The sequence below is a fragment of the Pinus tabuliformis genome, chromosome J, assembly GCF_031772625.1.
Source record: "Pinus tabuliformis cultivar Carrire ecotype Pingquan chromosome J, CPIR1, whole genome shotgun sequence".
NCBI classification, from domain to species: Eukaryota; Viridiplantae; Streptophyta; class Pinopsida; order Pinales; family Pinaceae; genus Pinus; species Pinus tabuliformis.
The window spans coordinates 95182317-95209666 of record NC_142295.1 but is presented as its reverse complement, the minus strand read 5'-3'; the positions used below and the strand labels follow the sequence as shown (position 1 = coordinate 95209666).

General features: G+C 37.6%; 1 protein-coding gene across 3 annotated transcripts in view; it reads left to right on the top strand.

Annotated features, from left to right (window-relative positions):
- Positions 1-27350, top strand: part of CHR4 (chromatin remodeling 4) — a 349593-nt gene that overhangs the window by 13157 nt on the left and 309086 nt on the right. For all 3 annotated transcript variants that reach the window (XM_089377269.1, XM_089377268.1, XM_089377270.1), the window contains one exon: positions 25653-25734. The gene's annotated coding sequence lies outside the window, so the exon portion shown is untranslated. The remainder of the gene's footprint in view (positions 1-25652; positions 25735-27350) is intronic.

Here is a 27350-nt window from a genome sequence, read left to right as displayed (position 1 = left end):
AAGACACAATGCGACTGCTCCCATGATCACATTTAGGCACTGAATTAATCGCACCAGCCTCATGATGGCACAACATGTTTGCAAACAGTGAATCCTCATGATCAAAGCATGATAGATCAATATGAAATTGTTTGGTTTCCAATTCAAAATCTTGATGTCCATTTTGGGCTGTATGTGGTTATTCTATTTTGTAGCAATGGCCATACTCAGGTCCATAGTGATTATTGAGAAACATGACACCTCAATCTTCGAATGATGGAGCTCAAATTCAGCAGGATACCCTGACATAATATGGTTCCTTCTGTGTACCAAACATCCATGAATGAATGGGTTATCTATCTCACATCTCTAAAGCAATCTAACTAGTCACTAGTTAAGTTGACATGTAAGATAGATAAGATAATTTTATTAATTTCCAATGAATGACCACAAAAAAGTAGGTTAGTGGGACTAGAGTCTTCATCCAGTAAGAGTACAATGTGGGAGTGCAAATGCCACTCCTAGAAAAGCATCCGCATGAAAATGAACATGTACAAAATTGTAGTAGCGACCTGGTAAAGAGCATGGAGAGAGAGAGAGTCCAACATGAGGTCCATGATGTCAAGAATGCCCGAGTCTAAGAACCGACGGTGAGGGGGGCACTGGCTCACTGTTTGAGACCTCTGTAGCTATTGGGGAATTTGGTTGCACGATCTTGAGGGGAAGGAAGGAGCGAGGGATGCTCCTAAGATTTGAGGTTGAAAGAAAAAAGCTCTGGATAAGTCTCTGGCTGCTTCGATGTGGCTGGGAAGAATCTGTCGGGGGGGGGGGGGGGGGTGCGCTGCTCTGGATATGCTTAGAACTGAACCCTTTGGTGTTCTGAACATGCATAGACTGATGTGCTATTCAACACCAACTGGTCTTGAGGGTATTGGTTGGTCTCCTTTGGTAGTGGGCTGGGGGGCGACCCGATGTTTCATTACTCTACTGAGGTATTATAGAACTCAACTTGTTGCTTATTGCTTCTATTAGTCAGATCAACTTGAAAGTATGATGTGATCTTCCGAGTCAACCCCACACGATGCAACATATGTAGAGCCAGAGATTTGTGTCTAAATATCTCCTTGATAAAGAGGGTTAAGCATCTCTGATCTGGGTATCGGGAGAAGGTGGAGGGAGCCCCTTGAATCCCTATAGAGGCAATGGAAGCGTCCTCTAATCTCATAGTATAGGGGCCACCTAAAAATGAAATGTTGCTCTGTCTCTGGATCTTGTAGGTGACACATCTGACAGATCTTATTAGATTAATCATTAAGGTATATGCTGGTCAGTGTCCACTCAGAGTTTATGAGAACCAACTCGGAGCTGTCCTAAGGGGATTTTGAATGAGTGCATCCAATGTCTACGTGTGTATGTGGGGCGGATAATGATACCATCCTGCTACTCCAAGAAGTGCTCAAGGTAGAAGGACATCTTTAGGCCTATTGTTAATTTTTGAGTTATGATACTAGCAAATAATGTGACAAAGATTTAACCATAGGGGGATTGTGCAAGAGTGGGATAACTTGAATGGATTTTACTTGTGAAAATGACAAGGCATTTTTGTGACCCCCCATATTTTCAAAAGAAAATTGATTATATTTTATCCTAGATCCAAACTGAGGGTGCCTATGCTATGGTAACTGTCCCAAACACATTTCCTTTTTTAATGAGAACTTAGCGAGAGCCTCAACAACTTCATTTACCCATTCCTTAATATAGTCTTGAAGAGGGGTCACATGCCATGTGGCAATTGTTGATTTGACCATGTCATCACATTTTCCTTGACATGAGCTTTCCAAGGAGTCCTCACATGCCTCATGTGGTTGTTTGCGACTCAAGATATAGTACATGGAAGTTGAGACTCAACCATTGCAATTTGTTGTGCAAATCATTTATGGTTGTTGGAGTTTGGTCGTGAGTTTTATATTGTGTGCATCGAGTGTTAAATCTTTTTTGGTTTTTTATATATCAAGGCACACTTTGATTTCATTATGTGTGAGTTGGATAATCTATACAATCCTTACATAATACATGCTTATGTTAATTTGGGCCACTTGTCATGTTTACTCTACAATGAGCCATCTGTCTTGTGTTGAGTCTTAGTTCACAATGGGAAAGGATATTTGCGACGTGGAGGTATGAAGGACACCAAAATGGAAGGAACTTGGGTTTGGATATTTCACATTGAAGGGCTAGATAATGTAGAGATGAGAAGGATGGGAACAATGTAAAAGGCAAGTGGGGATGTAGAGGTTTGAAGGATTCGGAGTCTAGGGGATGTAAAGGATGGAAGAAATATAAGGGACATTATTATGGCTTCACTTTTTGCATCAAAAATGGGATGTGGACGAAGGAACATGGGAGTATGTGGGATCGTGGAGTGTGGAGTTGTGGAGAAGGGGAAAGTTGTGAAGGAGGAGAATGGAAGCCTACCATTTTGCTTATGCAACCAATGTGGTTTATGGAGGTAATAATGTAGAAAACCTTTAACCAAAAATTGTTTAAAATAGTAGCGAGAAAGGTCCTTGGAATTGTGCCTTAATAATCAATGGGACCTCAACGAGTTTCTCCTTGACATGCTCGAGTTCCCTAAAAGTTAGGATGAGTTATGAAGCAGTTAACTAATGTGCTCAAGTGGAAAGCTGAGTTTATTGTCTTCTAGTGCGAGCTACTTTGGGAAAAAGGACAAGCGACTGAATGCCAAGTTCTAGAATTGAGATGAGACGATTAGCATGAGTTAGTTCAACTCAGTTAACTCATCAATCACAAAATCAATTTCCTAAAATACAATTTGCCAGATTTAGCCATTCGAATTGTTTTAAAAGGAGGAACGAAGACATAATTGTATTAATTCTTGAGCACAAGTTTATGAGCTTGTAAGCTTGTGAAGGAAAGGGTGTGCAAGAGGAGCTTGTGCGAGTATTAAAGAAGGAAGAATTGCCTTGGGAATGCACTAGGAAATAGGGGCTAATTCCCAAGAAATAGGAGCAGCCCATGCACTAGGAAATAGGGTCTAATGCCCAAGAAATAGGAGCAGCTCATGCACTAGGAAATAGGGGCTTATTTCCTAGGATTTGCACAAGGATTTCTGAGCTCATCGAGGCAAGGCAAGAAGGCATAAGGTGTTGGAAATACTGAGAGGGGGGTGAATCAATATTTCTTTTCAATTGTTACTTTTACCAGTTAGATCACTTATATTTAGAACACATAATGAACAATAAGAATAAATGCTTTTATTAATTTCTCAATAAATCACTGTGTTGCACGGGTACCCGCAATCGGGGGTGGGGTTCTCGAACTTGTTCCTGGTTTCCGCACCCAAGTACCGGATTCGGGTACGGGTTCTTCCCAGACGAACCCAAAAGAACCGAGTTCTTCCATGAAGAACCGGGTTCTTCAAAAAAAAATTTGGGTTCTTTTCCTTTAACGGGTTCTTGGGTTCTTTAGGTGCTTGGGTTCTTCGGGTTCTTCGGGTTGGGTTCTTCATAAAAAAAACTACATTAAAAATTTAATTTTCAAATAATTTTTATTTATTGAAATTTAAAAAATAACTTATAACAAAGGTAAAACTTATAACAAAACCTAAAAAACCCTAAATCAATTCTTGTAAATCAATTTGGAATGAAACATTCTTCCACGGTCCTCACCATCAAAACCTGTGTTGCACGGGTACCCGCACCCGGTTTTTAAAGTTTTTTATAAGTCTTGTTTCTTAAGAATTCTTGTAAATCAATTTGGAATGAAACATTCATTCCCAAGCCAAATAACCATCAAATTATAAACTGTAAATGCACACATACAGGTTCAGACATTTTCGGTCAAATAGAAAGTAGGATTGAGACCAGCCATAAGCTGTAATCAGCTGATGCTGTTAAATGGTGAAGGGCTATTTTGGACAATGGCTAAATTAAGTATCAAAATCTGCCAATTTCTCACAGCATTTTGATAACATCATGTTAAGATTAAAACTAGGAAAATATGCCTAAATCATATATGGTCTCTACAGACTTGTACACCAAGTAATCTCTAAAAACTGCGAAGATGTTTTATGTTTAGATAATTAATATTCAGGCAGAGCTTCACACTCAAAGACAAACTATCCCTCAAGCCATCAGATGGCTGCTGTGCATTTTATTGGGAAACAAAGACTGATAAGCGTGTTTTGTGGAAGGGTAAGGCTGCCACTGTTTTTGGGATTGCTTTACCACAGGGCACACCATGCATGGGGCAGGTGGATGATTAGACATCAAGAAAATTCTAGACCACTATCAGGTTGAGAAGAATCTCCTATGAAAAAATTGTGTTTTTATATGGGAGAGACTAAACATTCAAAGCAAAGTTACAAGCTCAAGCTCCAGCTAGAATGAGCAATTTCAATAAGGAGAGAAGCTGTCTTGAAATTAGAGCAGGAGGCAGAAATGCTAACACTCCATGGCTGTGTAGGAGGAAGGGTCTGTACGACCACAGCCTGATTCATTGATAGGCATCCTTGCAAATGAACCTAAGCTGCATAGTTATTTTAAAGCCTGTGTGTGACAAAATCTGTCCCAAGTTTCACCAAAATAGCTGAGTCTAGCATTTATCCTAGTATGTATTTTGAATTTTCAGTTTTAGTAGTAGCCTTGAGCTCTCTCACATAGCTGTCACAATGTCATGTTTACACGGAAAAGATTCAAAAGAACAGTTTTTTGGTGATAGATTTTGAAATTTCAATGTCAATGTTGAATGTTCAATGATGTGCATGTTTAAATGATTATCATTAAAGTTTTTTTGTTTAAAGTTGAAAAAATATACAAATTCAAATTTCATATATATTATTAATTATAAATTTATAATTTATAAAATATAATTATTAAAATTTAATATTATTATACTACCCGACGAACCCACGCACCCTGTTTCCAAAAATGCCGTCCCCGTCCCCGTCCCCGCACCCACGTTTCCTGGCAACATAGATAAATCAAGTACAATATATGTAGGGATCCAACCCTAGGCGAAGAAACCGATCTTCAATCTCCCAAGCTCCAACTTGTATTTGCCAAGCACCAACTTGGACTTCCAAGGCTTCAACCTTGTCAATTTTGAGGCACCAACCTCAAGGGTTCCAACCCTATATCTGATTCAGGCTCTGACTTGGTTTCTTGAGGACTCCGATCCTCTAGGGCTCCAATCCTATCCTCCAAGGCACCAACCTTGTCTTTTCGAGGCTCCAACCTCTTGGGCTCCAACTCTTAGTTTTACTACGTCAAGATGTGTTTGGTTACACTTCACAACTCCCAATGTCTTCTTCAACAAGCCTTGTCAATCTTCGCTTAGTCTTCACTTTAGTCTCCACGTTGCATCATCAATGACAACCTTGATCTCTTAGAAGGTGTCACCACTGCTCTTCATCATATCCAACCAAATTCTCCAAGTCACCTCATGATGGCATCACGGTCTCCAATGATCTCCAAAAATATTCAATATGTCTTCAAGGTACTCCAAGATGTTTTCCAAGATTCTTCACTATTCAATTTTTCAATATTGGTTCTACAAGACTTCAAATCTGCTCTCCCACAAGACTGCTTCAACAAGGTGTCTTCTACAATCAACAAGTCAAGATACAAGTCTGTCTCAAGTAAGGCTTCAAAAGCTGCTTCCTAATAGGTCTGCACACCAAATCTTTTGAGAACTGTCCCAATAAGGTGTCTATAATAAACTGTCCCAAGATACTCTCCAAGATCAAATTGCTTCAGTTTTCTTCAAGAGGTTGCTTCAGGACTTCCTTCTTCAACTTCAGTTTCACCATAGATTAGTCTTCATATTAGCCTTCAAGTATGCTCAAGATGACTGTCCCAAATATCTTTAGCTCAAGTCTCCACAACACTTCAAAGAATCCTTCAAGGTGTCTTCAAGAAAAGCTTCAAAGATAGCCCACAAGGATTTCAGTGCTGAGGTCAATTTCCACAGTCCTAATAGGCTGTAGCAGCATGACCTTCTTTCCTGTAGCTGCACCACCATACAACAGCTCCAAAATCTCCACAAAAACAATCTGCAATTTTTGTCACAGGACTGTAATCCGAATTTCTGCACAGTTCAAACTGCTTCACGTAATGCTGCTTCTGCAGCTAGAAGAGAGGGCCTTATACTAGGCCTCTTGGCCCTTAAACAATCCTCCACAGTTATGCAATTCCGAGCCACACAAATCTGAAGAGATTACTGTAGGTCCGAGGTCTTTATTACCACAGATGGCTGCCAAAATAATTTGCTGTCCGACTTTGAGAAGGAATAACCCAAACAGACAGCTCTTAAGTCCTCCTCTCCACACTGTTCTGTGTTTTTCAGATGCTCTTTACTGAAATTGAGTGCTAAAATGAGGTGTCTGAACTCATATTAATACTGGTTTGACATTAAGATGAATGGACATGTCTTATGGAGGGATGCCGACATGACAGACTGAGTGTAGGTCGGCTTGCTTTAAAAAATAGGATATATTAACTTAAAAAAATAATTTCTCTTAGGCTACAAGGAGTTAGAAGGCAAGTGAGGGCTCATTAGAAAGAGGAAAGAGTCCTCTACAAGATAGTCAAGGAGTCATAATGAAATGATGTCTTCAAGATGTCAAAAATTAATTTTCTTTATGACTGTTTTGATTTTTAGTGCAGAAAATAATTAGGACAGCAATATGTCATTAGGTCTTGATGATTAGGACAGCAAGAGGTTATCAGTGTCTCCCCAAGTGCTTTGTCATCATGTAAGTCATCCATGTCACCATGATAGTGTATCCAGCATTATGATAGTGTATTTAGCATTCATGTCATCATGATAGTGTAGCATCATGTATCCAATAATAGTGCAGTGATATGTCACCAACCATAGTGCAATATTTATTAATTTGAGATTAGGAGATTTCCAAGTCCTTCATGTCATGTCTTGCCATCAAGTGATTTCCAAGTCCTTCATGTCACGTCTTGCCATTAAGTGATTTCCAAGTCCTTCATGTCATGTCTCCAATCATTGTTCATGTCATCAAGACCTTCATCAAGTGCCATCACGTATGACATCATCAAGTGTGGTCATTCATGTATAGTCCTTCAATATCAAGGGTAAGGACATCATCTGGGTTCTAGGCTTCTTCATCAAGAGTAAGAACATCATCATGATTTCTAGGGCTTCTTCATCAAGAGCAAGGATACATGAGGTGATGGTGTCTTTATGGTTAGTTCAAGCATCTAGGGCAAGATACCTTCTTAGTGGCTTGACATCATAATGGCATCATTAATAGCTTGACATCTTCATTAATGGTATTCTTATCAAACAAGAGGGGGACTTGTCATCATGAGCAAGGACATCATCATAATATGCATCACAAGAATATTTGCCATCCCAATAATGCCATATTGACATCAATGTAAACCTTGATTAACATAAGGATCAGGGGTCTTACAGGGGTTTCAAGCTTAGTTCAAGCAGAAAGATCATTGTATTCTTTATTGAAACAATATTGTATTGTAAGAGATCTACTGCTCATTCTTCTTCAATAAGATTCTGAAACAAGCAGAGGGTTTTCCCAGTTGGGTTCCCTAGAAAAAATGTGTTGTTGAACTATGTGATTGTTTATTTATTTCTGTTCCTATTCCGCTGCAAAATAAGTAGAGAAATTCTGTGTCTATATGAAAATAAACTAGTTTTCAGATTGTTCATATTAGCAGTTGCAGAATTTCGTGGATTTTATACAAAAATAAAGGGTACACACTTTTACATGTAGTCAAATTTTCATTCCTATTGCAAGGCAAAAACTGTTGGAAGTTGTCCAAGGACATAGGCTACAAATAAGATTCTCAAGGAGATTTTTATAAGGCCAATGGGGTTTGCATTGTTGTTTCAAGCATATGAACATCATTGATGGATGAAGCTACGAAGAACAAGGAAAGCACATTAACACATCAAAAGAGTGTTTATGGGATTTTGTTATTTTAATATATTTGCAAAAATAATTAAATACTTTAAATGTAGTATCCATTCATGGTATGGGTCCAACATGGTTTATTGTTTGGTTTCTGCCTATAGTTTGGGGTCCACTGCGTTTTGTTGGTTGGTGTCCAAGCGTAGTGTGGGCTCCAATGCAGTTTTGTTGTCCATTGTGTGATGGCAATTTGGTGGATAGGGTTAAGATTCGCTTATGCTCCCACCCCTTTTGTGATATTATAAATCTATGTTTGTATCTGTTACCACCTATACATGCACAAGGTTTTGAGCGTTGGAGTTAAAGGAGGATGATCTCTTTATTTGATGGATGATTTCATTTGTAATGGACTTCTCTACATATCTTGACGCATTATCTTCCATTTAGAGTCATCGTTGAAGCATATTTTGCACTCCTAGGGTGAAGTTGCAATTTAAAGTTTTATGTTTATCATGAGGAAGACATCATAGGCAGATTGTTCGAGGTCAAGGAGCCTGTTTGAGAGCACTTGTCATTACACATTCTCAACGATGCACCTTTTAAAAGTCACATCGATAATATCTTGATTCATGGAAGGGTCAAAGGGAGGAATGCATAAGAGAAGAGGAGTGCTTCACCTTCTTTGGGATTTTCATTGATATTTTTGGAGAGGAAGTTGCTAGAAGGTCTCTCACGAACAGTACTTTACTTTGAAGATAATTCTAGAACTTGTTTCATGATGGATCCATAACCTTCGAGAGTGTTCTAAACTTCTATATGATAGTTTATTAGAGTATTGATCAAGGAAGCTTCTAGAAGAAACACCCATTATAGATATCTCTAGAGCACACCTTTCTTCATAGAAAGGGAGGACACCCCACCTATACCATTGGGGTATAGTTGAAGATATGTTGTTCAGGTTTGGAGTTCAGCAAGGAAATATTCAGGGCTGTAGTCTTCACTTATAAGGCTGTTGTTATATATATTTTTTTCTCTCATTTATGTTGGAAATTTTTGCTGTTGTTATAGGGTTTATTTACCAGCTTAAGGGCAGTGAGCCAGTGCCCCATCCCTCCCCCTTCCCCCAGCCATCAGACCCAGGAGACCTTGACATTATTGACTTCATCATCAGATCTCTCTCTGTCTTAGTCTCTCTCTCTTGACAGGCTCTTGAGTTGTCCACTATTCCAGTCTTGGGAAAACTCGCATAATATTTTGTATCACTGTACCTTTTTCACAGTTATATACATGTATTTTGAGGCTGCACTACTGCAGGTTTCTTTCTTTATGTTATTTTTGGCATTCTCTAGGAGCTGCACTTTCATCCCACATTGTATTCATACAGTTTGTATTCTTCATTCCCATTAACCTACTTATGTGGTCATTAGTTGGACAGTAATTAAATTATCTGATCTTAAAGTCCTTGGTTTCAAATTTGGATTATGCTATGTACCTGGGCTGTTATTCTAATAGAAAGTTGTCATCATTATCCAGATTTTGATGTTATATGATGAGGCAAATATATAACAAACATATTATAGCATCTTTATGAGCTCTATATATTGGCTGGAAAGTGGATTTACGGAACTGTAGTAACTAAGGACTGCTGTTTGAAGCCTTTTTAGTGGTTAAATATTGTCGATTAATAAGCCCTTGACTCCATTGCCCAAGGATTAGGCACTAGTCTACTTTAGTCCACCATCATGCATCTATTGCATATCGTGAACTTTTGAATTGCCAAGTCTGAATTAGTTTTAAGGGTTACAAGAATAGACTTAGCAACTTGCCCCTTGTGCTGGAGGAAGACCGACCTAAAGTGAAGGGAAGTTCTGCTGGGGTGATAGTGGGTTGGACTTCTAAAAGTTGTCCCTGGGATTGCATCTTTGTTGCTAGACTTGAATATTTTGCGGGTGCAAGTTTAGGAGGTAAGAGTGTGTCCACATTTTTTTTCTGTAGCATTGAAGCTAATGTAATGAGCTAATGCATGATGTTTGTCTACTTCCATTTATATGTATATGCTGAAATTTACGTTTCACCTCCCTTTTATTATACTAAACGTAAGTAATAAACTTATGTAGATGTAAACTTCCTCGATATATTAGAGGGAGGAATAGTTGAGAGCAAAATTATATTTCATAGTTTCATAGAGTATATTTCTAAAGATGCACTGATGTATCTATGGGTAAAACTATATCCCTTGAGAGGTTTCCTAGAGAAATTGTCATGGTTTTACCCTCTCTTGGTTTTCTTCACATTTTAGATGTTGTAGATATGAAACACAGCCATCTTCAGGCTAAGGTCAAATGGATTGTAATGGAAACATTTAGAAATCTCGAAGGCAATGCTGTTGATGGTGAAGGGTTTTAAACTGAGTTCGTTAAGTTTGTTACATACTTTCTTGCTCTACCTTTTGTTGATATGTTTAATGATGTGTTCTTCTTAGGCTTTCTTCCTTGCTTGCATCATATTATTCACTTTATATTTGTCAGTTGGCAGCTATGACCCAAATAATTAGAGGAGGGTTATCACTGGGCATACCTCTTGCAAGCTTTATACTGCAACAGTAGACATGTTCTGTTTAAGCAGTTGGACAAATGTAAATTTAGATCCAGAAGCCAAGTGGGGTTCAGGAAAGGTTACTCGACTATTGATAACATTCTCACACTTGGAGTTTCCACTGAAGAAGTTAGGTTTGGTTGTTTTGCAGATTTCGAGAAAGCCTTCAATTTTGTGCCAAAGCCTTACCATGTTTTGCGTGTTCTGAAAAATACACAGGATATTAATATATTTTATCAGGTCTAGTACTGATGTATATTAAGGGTACACAACCTATTTGACAAATTGACTCCTTCCATAGTTCTATGATCTCAGAAGAGCTATGTACGTCTCTGTTCACTACTTTATTGTCAACATTGTTAGAACCTTATAAATCAAATTGTCAACATATAAAATGATTAGTAGCCAATTTACACTTGAGGTGTCTTCACATACAGTTCAGGCTCTATATCAGATCTCAGGAATCCATTTTCTCTTAAGTGCTCATCGATCCTCACATACTACGGTTTGGGTGCCATATAACATTTTCTGCACCGTATAGACAATTTTCTTTAGCAGGTTCTATGAAACTAGGTGGTTGCTACTTGAAGACTTCTTCAATCCACCCTGTTGTCGCGCAGATTGACACGACAACGCTGAGACCGGGGGCTGTCACTCTGATCCCCGATCCCTCCGTTTAAGCCTGTCTCCTGCGGCTAAGGGGGGTAGTCCCTGTGAGATGATGATACCAACTGGCGACCAGTTGGTTGGGAGACACGAGATACGATATGAAAAGGACTTGATGGATTTGATTAATTGAGCAGACCAGTGTCTTATGAGATTGATGTAGAAACGATTACTTGTTAAATGATATAGAAACATGGACCATGAACAACAACCATCTATCATCAGCTAAATCACAATGCTCTTAGAATGATATCCAGCAACTGAAAAATTTGAAAAGATGAATGCTTTAAAACACCACGAATCATAAACCATTAACCAGATATCAGGTTCGCATCTCGGATAAAAAAATTAGATCTTCAGCATAAAAGATATAGCATGAAAACCACTGAAACTTGGCAAAATAAAATTTCCGCAATATTTTTATATTTTTTAAATCTTTTTTTTTTTTTTTTGTTATAAAAAATGAAAATTTAAAATCTAAAAAAATTTAAAATTTAAAATCTATTCTAAAACTAAGCTATAAATAAAAAAAAAATTAAACTAAACCCAAAAATCCTTTTTATTTTTTATTTTTTTATATTGTCATAAAAATCTATAAAACATAAATTAAAATCTACCAAAGGCTAAATCTAAACATTAATAAAAAATATAATACAAACTCTACGTTAAAACTTAAATGAAACAAAGCCTAAAATAAAGATTTAGAAAATAAATAAAAAAAAGACAATATCGAATTTCTCCTTTATACGTTAGCCGGCAATCTAAATGAAACCTAAAGAAATTAGAACTATTCTAACCTACGCACATATCATAAAACCCGAGAGCAGAACTGAGCGATGATGCGTAACCAAATTAGACGCGGAATACATGAACTTTCGACCAAGGAACGATTTTAAAGCATGCCTGCAAACGATGATAGAAACACGATTTCCTGATACGCAAAACGTCAAAGGGATTGATGTTTACCTGCGGTTTCTATTTCCGGATGGCAGATGAGCCAGCGTTGAAGCTGCTTTCGGATCTTACCTGGTGCTTGACGGAGAAAGGTTTGCGGGTTTATAATGGTGGACTTTGCTGTGTGCAGGTGCGATTGGAGCGGAACAGGAGCCACGGTGATTAAACCCCGTATACCGTTCAAAACCACGAGCTCAAAAAATCGAAACAAAAAAAATAACCTTCTTGCTCACGCTAAGAAATGAATCGAATTGCGCAGACAAATGCGAAGACAGCGGAGGTTAAAAACAATCCCTGCATACACATTCAAATCCACTCCATGCCACTTTTTGACACGTGAAGTTTCCCACAGCCGGATGATAACGATAAACGCGAGGGAAATGAAAAAGGCAGCGATAAAGCTGAGGCGGCAACTGGTTTGAATCAGATTTCTCCACTTTGATGCTCACAGGATAACACAAATTCGAAATTCACTTGATAATGTTCAATACAGCGAGGATCAAGGACGGCAGGAAGTGAAATGAACGAAGTATGCACGATTTCGTTAAGCCATCACTGAAAACCTCGCAGCTGCAAACACATGAAAACAAAACCCTAATTAAATTTGTACAAAACAGAAATTTTAAAACCCTAGATCAGCTAATTTAATGTACAGATTTAGCCCCTTCACAGCCAGATTTGACAATAAGAACAGGAAAATTTTAAAGAAAAGAAATTTCAGATTGTCACTGTAAAAAAACTTCAGAAATTCTCTCATGCAGATCAGAAAAATAAAGCCGAATGATAGACCCAGGATCAAATCCACTGGGCTCAGCAGAAAATGCTTGTGGGAGTTGGCTGGTTCAGCCGAGAACTTCCCCTAACGCCCACCAAATCTTCTTCAGCAAGGGTTTTTCTGCACAGCTCAGAAACAACCATCAGTAAAGAGGGCAAGAATGCTGCTAGATCTCAGGAAGTAATGGAGATACCTGCCATTACTTCAGAAACCCTAACAGCACCCAAACCCTAGCAAGTGAGCAAGATACCTGTACCCACAATACTCTACAAAAGCTATTATTAACAGCTGAAAATAACATATGCAGAAAATTAAAACAATCTCACAGCATTTCAAGAGAGTAACACCAGCAAGATATGGACCCCAAAGTCTTCTTTATTAACCAGAAACAAATTTACAAGAGAGCTTCTTCAGTCTTTGACTCACAGATCGAATGCCTTGAAATGACCCCCTAAGATCCTATATAAAGGAAATGATCCTAACGGCTAGTTCTAGTGATCCATGTAGAAATGATCTCGACCGTTGATGAGGATCAAGACATCTCTTGATCTCATCCGTCGATTTATTAACTTAAAATATTATTATTTTATTAGTTAGGGTTTTTGCTTTATTTTTTTAAATTTTTTTTAAATTTTTTATTATTTTATTATTTTTATTCATTTTTTAAATTTTTTAATTCATTTTAAAATGGATCACTGAACTAAGCCTTCGGAAACATCACCTAGGACCTAGGACTTAGGACTCATGAGGGGATTTAAAACATTTCTCGACCCTCAGGACACATTACATCATGACTTTTACAAAATTACATCTTAAGGGACAAACCCATTTAATACAGACCCTCACAAAACACCCAGTTCTGCGACACAACTATAATCTAGCAGATTTAACACAATAGGATCTTCCTAAAGTTCTAATGACAAAATCCATCCCGGCTTTGGGGTCAGGTTTGAAGGAAAACTCTGCCGATCCGTGGATCGGTGAGACGAAAAACCTTCCGGGACGTAGATTATCATCAGAAAGTTAGGTCCACCTAGGCCAATTACATACATGACTCATGATCTGCTTAGATTATTTACAATTCATACATGCAGACTGGGTTTACAACTGAAATGATCAAGCTGCTGATGATGGCAAGATGGCACGGACATGCTGATCAGGTGCTGCTTCTTTCTGTCAAGAAAAACAGGGTGCACTGCATGGGTAGTTGACTAGTAGAGGTCAACATCTGGCTCTACTTGGGGACACGTTGCTGCTTGCGGGAATGTGAGAATCCAGAATCTGCATCCATACAACACAAAAAATAAGTAGCGTCCATCCAAAAATCAGCATATACGTTAAGCACAATAAAGATAAAAGCTCTTCATTTATTAACTATCTAAAGCAGAAACGAAAATGCAGAAAAAAACAAGGAGTAGGGTTAGAAATACGATACAAAGGATGCCGTACGGCATCAGATGTGTTCAATATAGTGCATACTGAGCATTTGCCTGCTTTCAGGCAAATCTGTCGGCTGCTTGTCGGATGTGCCATGTCCAATTTTGCATATGGTAGGACTCTTTCCTATCCGAAAATCAAGCTGCTCGCGGCCGTCTGATGTATCAAATCTTCGTCTCATCTTCTTTCTCTTACGCTTTTTCTTTCTGGCAGGTTGAATTACTGATGATCTGGTACTTTCTGTTTCAAAACTATCAGATGAAGTGTGTAAGATATGCATGCTAAGTCTTTTTTCATCTTGCATCTGATCTTTATCATTCTTAAGTCTGTCTGGATCACCCTCAATCAACCATCTTTCAATTGAATCAACAACCTCCCAATAATAAGATGAATCCTGGTGCAGCAAATGAGAAGACTCCTGATTTGTTGCTGTTTGCTGGTTTCTCTTATCCTCCGCCAGTTGCTGAAACCTTTGAACTTGTATTTTAATGGCATCCATCTGACTAGAGTGTTCAACCTTTATAGCACTGATTTGTCTGGCATGGTGCTCCTGCATGTCTTTTATTACTTTAACATTCTTTTTCTTTATGTTCATCAAGCAATGCTGTATGGAATTTATTTCTTCTCTGTGATTCGCTTGCATGTCAGCCAACTGATTATTATGATTGAATGTCATGATAGTCATTTCCTCATCCATAGTGAATAACTTATTTTGCATAGAGTCAATTTCCCTATCATGATCAGTTTTCATGGTCACCATATTTTCCTCTAAGACTGACATCTTGCTTTGCATGATTCTAATTTCTGTTTCATAATTAGTTTTTATGGCCTCAATTTCCTTAGCATGCTGATTTTGCGTGACCTCCATCTCTCTATTACGTTTCTCCAGGTGAGTGCATAAAGTTTTCACATCATTGACATAATTAGTTTGATTGATTTCCATATTTCTTACCAGCATCATTAGATCTCGTATAATTTGCTTTTGCTCTTCTTTTTCATTGTCATTTGTCCCTGATTTTTCACTATCATGAACTTGATCTGCAATATTTTCGGTGGATGACACATTTTGACATGAAGAATCATCCTGGGATCTTTCAGCTGGACCTCCTATCAAATTACTTGCATTCTGTTGCACAATTTTGGAGGAAGAAGGCAAGCTGTTTGGATAACCATATCTATCTTCAAAAGCATTGATAATATCAACCAAAGAAGAGAAAGAATCCTTAGGAAAATTGTTAAACCAATTCAAAGCATCATCTTCTAAAAAAAGGACAAATAGACGCATTTTGATATCATCATGATGAAACTGAGGGGGTCTGCAATATATGATCATGAAGCGAATAAACAAGTCAATATGCCTTTTAGCAGCGATTGGATCACCATCTGAAAAAATAGGCAATTCAGGAAGGGCCTCCTCCGGAAAATCATGGAGACGGTGAGTAAAATGACATGGTTTAAATGAATAATCCATGATGAACAATAAGGGATGATAGAACTAGATCTTTGCTCAAGAAAATCAAAAGATGAAAGAAGTGGAGTCGCCACTTGAACAACAAATCTGATTCTAAGATCCGAGAAGCAATCAACAAACAGATATGCGTTAGGCTTCTTGTCTGGGAAAAATAAGAAAAATGGAGTCGCCACCCAAACAGGAAACAAACCCAAGAGGTACTGCTGATACGTGATGAAAAGATGCAAAATATTGAATCTGCCAGCTCAAATGAGAGATGAGAAGCTGAGAAGATGCATGAAAAGTCGTTGAAACGCCGAGAACACAATGTTCCCCGGCAACGGCGCCAAAAAATGTTGTCGCGCAGATTGACACGACAACGCTCAGACCGGGGGCTGTCACTCTGATCCCCGATCCCTCCGTTTAAGCCTGTCTCCTGCGGCTAATGGGGGTAGTCCCTGTGAGATGATGATACCAACTGGCGACCAGTTGGTTGGGAGACACGAGATACGATATGAAAAGGACTTGATGGATTTGATTAATTGAGCAGACCAGTGTCTTATGAGATTGATGTAGAAACGATTACTTGTTAAATGATATAGAAACATGGACCATGAACAGCAACCATCTATCATCAGCTAAATCACAATGCTCTTAGAATGATATCCAGCAACTGAAAAATTTGAAAAGATGAATGCTTTAAAACACCACGAATCATAAACCATTAACCAGATATCAGGTTCGCATCTCGGATAAAAAAATTAGATCTTCAGCATAAAAGATATAGCATGAAAACCACTGAAACTTGGCAAAATAAAATTTCCGCAATATTTTTATATTTTTTAAATCTTTTTTTTTTTTTTTTTGTTATAAAAAATGAAAATTTAAAATCTAAAAAAATTTAAAATTTAAAATCTATTCTAAAACTAAGCTATAAATAAAAAAAAAATTAAACTAAACCCAAAAATCCTTTTTATTTTTTTTATTTTTTTATATTGTCATAAAAATCTATAAAACATAAATTAAAATCTACCAAAGGCTAAATCTAAACATTAATCAAAAATATAATACAAACTCTACGTTAAAACTTAAATGAAACAAAGCCTAAAATAAAGATTTAGAAAATAAATAAAAAAAAGACAATATCGAATTTCTCCTTTATACGTTAGCCGACAATCTAAATGAAACCTAAAGAAATTAGAACTATTCTAACCTACGCACATATCATAAAACCCGAGAGCAGAACTGAGCGATGATGCGTAACCAAATTAGACGCGGAATACATGAACTTTCGACCAAGGAACGATTTTAAAGCATGCCTGCAAACGATGATAGAAACACGATTTCCTGATACGCAAAACGTCAAAGGGATTGATGTTTACCTGCGGTTTCTATTTCCGGATGGCGGATGAGCCAGCGTTGAAGCTGCTTTCGGATCTTACCTGGTGCTTGACGGAGAAAGGTTTGCGGGTTTATAATGGTGGACTTTGCTGTGTGCAGGTGCGATTGGAGCGGAACAGGAGCCACGGTGATTAAACCCTGTATACCGTTCAAAACCACGAGCTCAAAAAATCGAAACAAAAAAAATAACCTTCTTGCTCACGCTAAGAAATGAATCGAATTGCGCAGACAAATGCGAAGACAGCGGAGGTTAAAAACAATCCCTGCATACACATTCAAATCCACTCCATGCCACTTTTTGACACGTGAAGTTTCCCACAGCCGGATGATAACGATAAACGCGAGGGAAATGAAAAAGGCAGCGATAAAGCTGAGGCGGCAACTGGTTTGAATCAGATTTCTCCACTTTGATGCTCACAGGATAACACAAATTCGAAATTCACTTGATAATGTTCAATACAGCGAGGATCAAGGACGGCAGGAAGTGAAATGAACGAAGTATGCACGATTTCGTTAAGCCATCACTGAAAACCTCGCAGCTGCAAACACATGAAAACAAAACCCTAATTAAATTTGTACAAAACAGAAATTTTAAAACCCTAGATCAGCTAATTTAATGTACAGATTTAGCCCCTTCACAGCCAGATTTGACAATAAGAACAGGAAAATTTTAAAGAAAAGAAATTTCAGATTGTCACTGTAAAAAAACTTCAGAAATTCTCTCATGCAGATCAGAAAAATAAAGCCGAATGATAGACCCAGGATCAAATCCACTGGGCTCAGCAGAAAATGCTTGTGGGAGTTGGCTGGTTCAGCCGAGAACTTCCCCTAACGCCCACCAAATCTTCTTCAGCAAGGGTTTTTCTGCACAGCTCAGAAACAACCATCAGTAAAGAGGGCAAGAATGCTGCTAGATCTCAGGAAGTAATGGAGATACCTGCCATTACTTCAGAAACCCTAACAGCACCCAAACCCTAGCAAGTGAGCAAGATACCTGTACCCACAATACTCTACAAAAGCTATTATTAACAGCTGAAAATAACATATGCAGAAAATTAAAACAATCTCACAGCATTTCAAGAGAGTAACACCAGCAAGATATGGACCCCAAAGTCTTCTTTATTAACCAGAAACAAATTTACAAGAGAGCTTCTTCAGTCTTTGACTCACAGATCGAATGCCTTGAAATGACCCCCTAAGACCCTATATAAAGGAAATGATCCTAACGGCTAGTTCTAGTGATCCATGTAGAAATGATCTCGACCGTTGATGAGGATCAAGACATCTCTTGATCTCATCCGTCGATTTATTAACTTAAAATATTATTATTTTATTAGTTAGGGTTTTTGCTTTTTTTTTTTTAATTTTTTATTATTTTATTATTTTTATTCATTTTTAAAATTTTTTAATTCATTTTAAAATGGATCACTGAACTAAGCCTTCGGAAACATCACCTAGGACCTAGGACTTAGGACTCATGAGGGGATTTAAAACATTTCTCGACCCTCAGGACACATTACATCATGACTTTTACAAAATTACATCTTAAGGGACAAACCCATTTAATACAGACCCTCACAAAACACCCAGTTCTGCGACACAACTATAATCTAGCAGATTTAACACAATAGGATCTTCCTAAAGTTCTAATGACAAAATCCATCCCGGCTTTGGGGTCAGGTTTGAAGGAAAACTCTGCCGATCCGTGGATCGGTGAGACGAAAAACCTTCCGGGACGTAGATTATCATCAGAAAGTTAGGTCCACCTAGGCCAATTACATACATGACTCATGATCTGCTTAGATTATTTACAATTCATACATGCAGACTGGGTTTACAACTGAAATGATCAAGCTGCTGATGATGGCAAGATGGCACGGACATGCTGATCAGGTGCTGCTTCTTTCTGTCAAGAAAAACAGGGTGCACTGCATGGGTAGTTGACCAGTAGAGGTCAACATCTGGCTCTACTTGGGGACACGTTGCTGCTTGCGGGAATGTGAGAATCCAGAATCTGCATCCATACAACACAAAAAATAAGTAGCGTCCATCCAAAAATCAGCATATACGTTAAGCACAATAAAGATAAAAGCTCTTCATTTATTAACTATCTAAAGCAGAAACGAAAATGCAGAAAAAAACAAGGAGTAGGGTTAGAAATACGATACAAAGGATGCCGTACGGCATCAGATGTGTTCAATATAGTGCATACTGAGCATTTGCCTGCTTTCAGGCAAATCTGTCGGCTGCTTGTCGGATGTGCCATGTCCAATTTTGCATATGGTAGGACTCTTTCCTATCCGAAAATCAAGCTGCTCGCGGCCGTCTGATGTATCAAATCTTCGTCTCATCTTCTTTCTCTTACGCTTTTTCTTTCTGGCAGGTTGAATTACTGATGATCTGGTACTTTCTGTTTCAAAACTATCAGATGAAGTGTGTAAGATATGCATGCTAAGTCTTTTTTCATCTTGCATCTGATCTTTATCATTCTTAAGTCTGTCTGGATCACCCTCAATCAACCATCTTTCAATTGAATCAACAACCTCCCAATAATAAGATGAATCCTGGTGCAGCAAATGAGAAGACTCCTGATTTGTTGCTGTTTGCTGGTTTCTCTTATCCTCCGCCAGTTGCTGAAACCTTTGAACTTGTATTTTAATGGCATCCATCTGACTAGAGTGTTCAACCTTTATAGCACTGATTTGTCTGGCATGGTGCTCCTGCATGTCTTTTATTACTTTAACATTCTTTTTCTTTATGTTCATCAAGCAATGCTGTATGGAATTTATTTCTTCTCTGTGATTCGCTTGCATGTCAGCCAACTGATTATTATGATTGAATGTCATGATAGTCATTTCCTCATCCATAGTGAATAACTTATTTTGCATAGAGTCAATTTCCCTATCATGATCAGTTTTCATGGTCACCATATTTTCCTCTAAGACTGACATCTTGCTTTGCATGATTCTAATTTCTGTTTCATAATTAGTTTTTATGGCCTCAATTTCCTTAGCATGCTGATTTTGCGTGACCTCCATCTCTCTATTACGTTTCTCCAGGTGAGTGCATAAAGTTTTCACATCATTGACATAATTAGTTTGATTGATTTCCATATTTCTTACCAGCATCATTAGATCTCGTATAATTTGCTTTTGCTCTTCTTTTTCATTGTCATTTGTCCCTGATTTTTCACTATCATGAACTTGATCTGCAATATTTTCGGTGGATGACACATTTTGACATGAAGAATCATCCTGGGATCTTTCAGCTGGACCTCCTATCAAATTACTTACATTCTGTTGCACAATTTTGGAGGAAGAAGGCAAGCTGTTTGGATAACCATATCTATCTTCAAAAGCATTGATAATATCAACCAAAGAAGAGAAAGAATCCTTAGGAAAATTGTTAAACCAATTGAAAGCATCATCTTCTAAAAAAAGGACAAATAGACGCATTTTGATATCATCATGATGAAACTGAGGGGGTCTGCAATATATGATCATGAAGCGAATAAACAAGTCAATATGCCTTTTAGCAGCGATTGGATCACCATCTGAAAAAATAGGCAATTCAGGAAGGGCCTCCTCCGGAAAATCATGGAGACGGTGAGTAAAACGACATGGTTTAAATGAATAATCCATGATGAACAATAAGGGATGATAGAACTAGATCTTTGCTCAAGAAAATCAAAAGATGAAAGAAGTGGAGTCGCCACTTGAACAACAAATCTGATTCTAAGATCCGAGAAGCAATCAACAAACAGATATGCGGTAGGCTTCTTGTCTGGGAAAAATAAGAAAAATGGAGTCGCCACCCAAACAGGAAACAAACCCAAGAGGTACTGCTGATACGTGATGAAAAGATGCAAAATATTGAATCTGCCAGCTCAAATGAGAGATGAGAAGATGAGAAGATGCATGAAAAGTCGTTGAAACGCCGAGAACACAATGTTCCCCGGCAACGGCGCCAAAAAATGTTGTCGCGCAGATTGACACGACAACGCTCAGACCGGGGGCTGTCACTCTGATCCCCGATCCCTCCGTTTAAGCCTGTCTCCTGCGGCTAATGGGGGTAGTCCCTGTGAGATGATGATACCAACTGGCGACCAGTTGGTTGGGAGACACGAGATACGATATGAAAAGGACTTGATGGATTTGATTAATTGAGCAGACCAGTGTCTTATGAGATTGATGTAGAAACGATTACTTTTTAAATGATATAGAAACATGGACCATGAACAGCAACCATCTATCATCAGCTAAATCACAATGCTCTTAGAATGATATCTAGCAACTGAAAAATTTGAAAAGATGAATGCTTTAAAACACCACGAATCATAAACCATTAACCAGATATCAGGTTCGCATCTCGGATAAAAAAATTAGATCTTCAGCATAAAAGATATAGCATGAAAACCACTGAAACTTGGCAAAATAAAATTTCCGCAATATTTTTATATTTTTTAAATCTTTTTTTTTTTTTTTGTTATAAAAAATGAAAATTTAAAATCTAAAAAAATTTAAAATTTAAAATCTATTCTAAAACTAAGCTATAAATAAAAAAAAAATTAAACTAAACCCAAAAATCCTTTTTATTTTTTTTATTTTTTTATATTGTCATAAAAATCTATAAAACATAAATTAAAATCTACCAAAGGCTAAATCTAAACATTAATCAAAAATATAATACAAACTCTACGTTAAAACTTAAATGAAACAAAGCCTAAAATAAAGATTTAGAAAATAAATAAAAAAAAGACAATATCGAATTTCTCCTTTATACGTTAGCCGGCAATCTAAATGAAACCTAAAGAAATTAGAACTATTCTAACCTACGCACATATCATAAAACCCGAGAGCAGAACTGAGCGATGATGCGTAACCAAATTAGACGCGGAATACATGAACTTTCGACCAAGGAACGATTTTAAAGCATGCCTGCAAACGATGATAGAAACACGATTTCCTGATACGCAAAACGTCAAAGGGATTGATGTTTACCTGCGGTTTCTATTTCCGGATGGCGGATGAGCCAGCGTTGAAGCTGCTTTCGGATCTTACCTGGTGCTTGACGGAGAAAGGTTTGCGGGTTTATAATGGTGGACTTTGCTGTGTGCAGGTGCGATTGGAGCGGAACAGGAGCCACGGTGATTAAACCCCGTATACCGTTCAAAACCACGAGCTCAAAAAATCGAAACAAAAAAAATAACCTTCTTGCTCACGCTAAGAAATGAATCGAATTGCGCAGACAAATGCGAAGACAGCGGAGGTTAAAAACAATCCCTGCATACACATTCAAATCCACTCCATGCCACTTTTTGACACGTGAAGTTTCCCACAGCGGGATGATAACGATAAACGCGAGGGAAATGAAAAAGGCAGCGATAAAGCTGAGGCGGCAACTGGTTTGAATCAGATTTCTCCACTTTGATGCTCACAGGATAACACAAATTCGAAATTCACTTGATAATGTTCAATACAGTGAGGATCAAGGACGGCAGGAAGTGAAATGAACGAAGTATGCACGATTTCGTTAAGCCATCACTGAAAACCTCGCAGCTGCAAACACATGAAAACAAAACCCTAATTAAATTTGTACAAAACAGAAATTTTAAAACCCTAGATCAGCTAATTTAATGTACAGATTTAGCCCCTTCACAGCCAGATTTGACAATAAGAACAGGAAAATTTTAAAGAAAAGAAATTTCAGATTGTCACTGTAAAAAAACTTCAGAAATTCTCTCATGCAGATCAGAAAAATAAAGCCGAATGATAGACCCAGGATCAAATCCACTGGGCTCAGCAGAAAATGCTTGTGGGAGTTGGCTGGTTCAGCCGAGAACTTCCCCTAACGCCCACCAAATCTTCTTCAGCAAGGGTTTTTCTGCACAGCTCAGAAACAACCATCAGTAAAGAGGGCAAGAATGCTGCTAGATCTCAGGAAGTAATGGAGATACCTGCCATTACTTCAGAAACCCTAACAGCACCCAAACCCTAGCAAGTGAGCAAGATACCTGTACCCACAATACTCTACAAAAGCTATTATTAACAGCTGAAAATAACATATGCAGAAAATTAAAACAATCTCACAGCATTTCAAGAGAGTAACACCAGCAAGATATGGACCCCAAAGTCTTCTTTATTAACCAGAAACAAATTTACAAGAGAGCTTCTTCAGTCTTTGACTCACAGATCGAATGCCTTGAAATGACCCCCTAAGACCCTATATAAAGGAAATGATCCTAACGGCTAGTTCTAGTGATCCATGTAGAAATGATCTCGACCGTTGATGAAGATCAAGACATCTCTTGATCTCATCCGTCGATTTATTAACTTAAAATATTATTATTTTATTAGTTAGGGTTTTTGCTTTATTTTTTTTTTTATTTTTTTTTTAATTTTTTATTATTTTTATTCATTTTTTAAATTTTTTAATTCATTTTAAAATGGATCACTGAACTAAGCCTTCGGAAACATCACCTAGGACCTAGGACTTAGGACTCATGAGGGGATTTAAAACATTTCTCGACCCTCAGGACACATTACATCATGACTTTTACAAAATTACATCTTAAGGGACAAACCCATTTAATACAGACCCTCACAAAACACCCAGTTCTGCGACACAACTAAAATCTAGCAGATTTAACACACTAGGATCTTCCTAAAGTTCTAATGACAAAATCCATCCCGGCTTTGGGGTCAGGTTTGAAGGAAAACTCTGCCGATCCGTGGATCGGTGAGACGAAAAACCTTCCGGGACGTAGATTATCATCAGAAAGTTAGGTCCACCTAGGCCAATTACATACATGACTCATGATCTGCTTAGATTATTTACAATTCATACATGCAGACTGGGTTTACAACTGAAATGATCAAGCTGCTGATGATGGCAAGATGGCACGGACATGCTGATCAGGTGCTGCTTCTTTCTGTCAAGAAAAACGGGGTGCACTGCATGGGTAGTTGACCAGTAGAGGTCAACACACCCATTTAGAAAAGCACTTTTGACCTCCATCTGATGAACAATCCATCTATAATACATTGCCCCTGCTAGCATTCAATGTCTTCCTTTTGTTCATATCATTTGGCTACCATCCATGCTTTATATTTATCAATAGTACCATAATATCTGTACTTAATTTGAAACTGCGCTTGCATCTGATCCACATTGTCTTCATATTCAACTAGCTGGTTGTGCACATCATGTATAAGAGTCAGACAAGCAATTGCATTCTCTGTGTCACTAAGCTTGGAGGTGTTCAGGCTCTATATCATATCTCAGGAATCCAATTTCTCTTAAGTGCTCATCGATCCTCACATACTATGGTTTGGGTTCCCACTTCAAGCCATATAACATTTTCTGCACCGCATAGACAATTTTCTTTAGCAGGTTCTATGAAACTAGTTGGCTACTACTTGAAGACTTCTTCAATCCACCCATTTAGAAAAGCACCTTTGACCTCCATCTGATGAACAATCCATCTATAATACATTGCCCCTGCTAGCATTGTTTGTGTGGTTGTCATCTTTGCTGCTGGTCCAAAAGTTTCTTCAAATTCAATGTCTTCCTTTTGTTCATATCATTTGGCTGCCACCCATGCTTTATATTTATGAATAGTACCATAATATCTGTATTTAATTTGAAACTACGTTTGCATCCGATCCACATCATCTTCAAATTCAACTAGCTGGTTGTGCACATCATGTATAAGAGTCAGACAATCAATTGCAGTCTCTGTGTCACTAAGATAGGAGGTGTACAAGTAGAGTACTCTCACATTGTTCAAGATTTCATACATATTATGCAGTGTGGTCCAAGTCTTATATGAACTCGTCAAACTTATGTTTTGAGTAATAATGTGGTCAATCACAAATAGAGTTTATAGCTTATTGCACATATTCATCATGACTATCAAACTTTGGTAATTCAGTTGCCTCAATGGTGGCATCCTCCAATTACAATTCTCTCTTCAGCAATCCAGCAAGTGAACCCTTGGCTTCCACCCTCACACCGCCTGTTCACCCTCCCTCTCCTGAAAGTCCAAATTTGGTCCCATGAACAAGTGATAGGATAAGGAGTGCAAAGCTTATCACAAAAATAACATATGTTTGATATATAATTTAATATACACGCCATAATCGTCATATATGATATAAACTGCAAGGCAACTAGAAGTGTAGTATACTTGCTCTAGTGGTCTAGAGACAACTCTAAGGTGGAGGCAAGCTTAGAGAAATGAAAATAAGCAAATAAGCTAGGATTGTTTAGTATTTTTTGCTTTATTTCTCCGTACTTCTTGGTGGCAGTAAAAAACCTACGGCATGAGTTTTCTAAATCGTTGTTAATTTTTTTTATCAGACCGTAATGGGTAGATAGCAGGAATGTTGCTATTTTATGCATTTTGACTTAGATGGTTATATCTTATACTTTCTTTATTTATGTTCTATACTTTGTGGTGTGTACAGCTTTAAGAAAATGCAATTGAACGTAAAGGAGGTTTAATCTTTGGAGATGGTTGTGGGCATAAAACCTTGCTTTGTGCTGGAGGTCAGCTATGATGCTTCTGTCATGAATTATTTTTCTATTTGAGAGAAATTCATTTGAATAAAATTAGTTTTTATGATAATTTCTTGGATTACAATGAGGCTAATGGAAATCTGAAAATGTAAAAGTTATTTAGATCATGTACTGACAATCTGTTAAGATTCATGAACCTAGGCAGATAATCTTGTCTATGTTGTATATGTGATAGAAAGAGATGTTATTTTGTAAAAGTTGAATCTCAATTAATGAAGTTAATAGTCCCATTTTGTAGATTTACATTTGACAAAATAGAAACTAAAGGTAGCCCACTAGATTGTTCGCCTCTTTTGTCTACAGTGTATCATAATCTCATTTTCTGAGATGGTTTTTAGTTCATGGTTACTTATCTTTGTCATCTTAGTTTATTGGAGACATTGAGTGGTGCCTTTATATAACTAGTATTGTTGGTTGTCAAGATCATAACCTAGGAGAATGTAGTGAATAGTCTCCAATAAGTGTACCTTGTAGTTGGTTGTGGTATAAGTTTCCCTAGTAGTTGGTTCCCTTTGTGTGCTATGCTTTGGAGAGTTGTTCATGGTTGAAGTATACATGGGTTGTAGTGATTAAGTTCTTGATGGTCAACCCTCTAAGTGATGATGCTGTACAATTTTAGCTGGGAAGCTCTGCCATCTAGGGTTGATAGTTAAATAGTAATGTGTTCAATACCAAATGAAATGACAAGTTTGATTAGCCACAAGTTAAGCATGAAAAGGATGCATCTTGCGATACTTTTAATGGTTTAATAAAATTTCCTTGAGGTGGCTAGAGATGATAGTGACAAGTGCTCTTTTTACTTGTTTTACTATTTTTGATATACAAGTTTTTAAGGTGTTGATGAACACCAATGTATGCTTTTTTTAATTCCAAGGAAAACTCCTCGTAGAAAAGCCTCCTAGTATTGCCCCAAGATCCTTGGATGGTCAATGGGGTAAATTGTCAGACTAATTATAGAGACTAACCACGAAGGGATCAAGGGAGTCGAACTTGTGACCTCCTCAAATCTAGGGGAGATATCTCACGTCTGCATCATGAATGCTTATGCTAACTTTTGAAGCTACCAATGTATGCTTATTAGTGGAATGCATTTTTTAAAATATCTACAATAGTTTTCTTTTACAAAGAGAGGCATCACTTGCAAAGTGATGTCCAAGAGGAGTTGTGCTAAGAGAAAGAATGGCACTTTCTTCCATGCCTTGATGTTTATGAATTTTGTTTAGATATGTATCACAATTTGTGCCATTTTGGTATACATGAACAACCTTTACATTGTTGGTGTCTAATGGTTTGGATTTACATTAATTTACATAAATATATATAATTTTCATTAAAATTTGCATCAGTTACACACACTTATATTTTCATTAAAGTTTACTTACTTTATGTGTTAGTCGATCAATTCATCAACTATGATTTTTGGTGTTTTTAGTATACTTTGGTCCCAACCTAGTTTGAGACTTGACTGATATCAATTTTGATATCTTTGGTTTGATATAATATTATACTATATTAAATTTATTGGTCACTAGTTATGGTAGTAAGTGTTTGGGTTTGTTGATTTTTAATTGTGTAGACAACTCTTA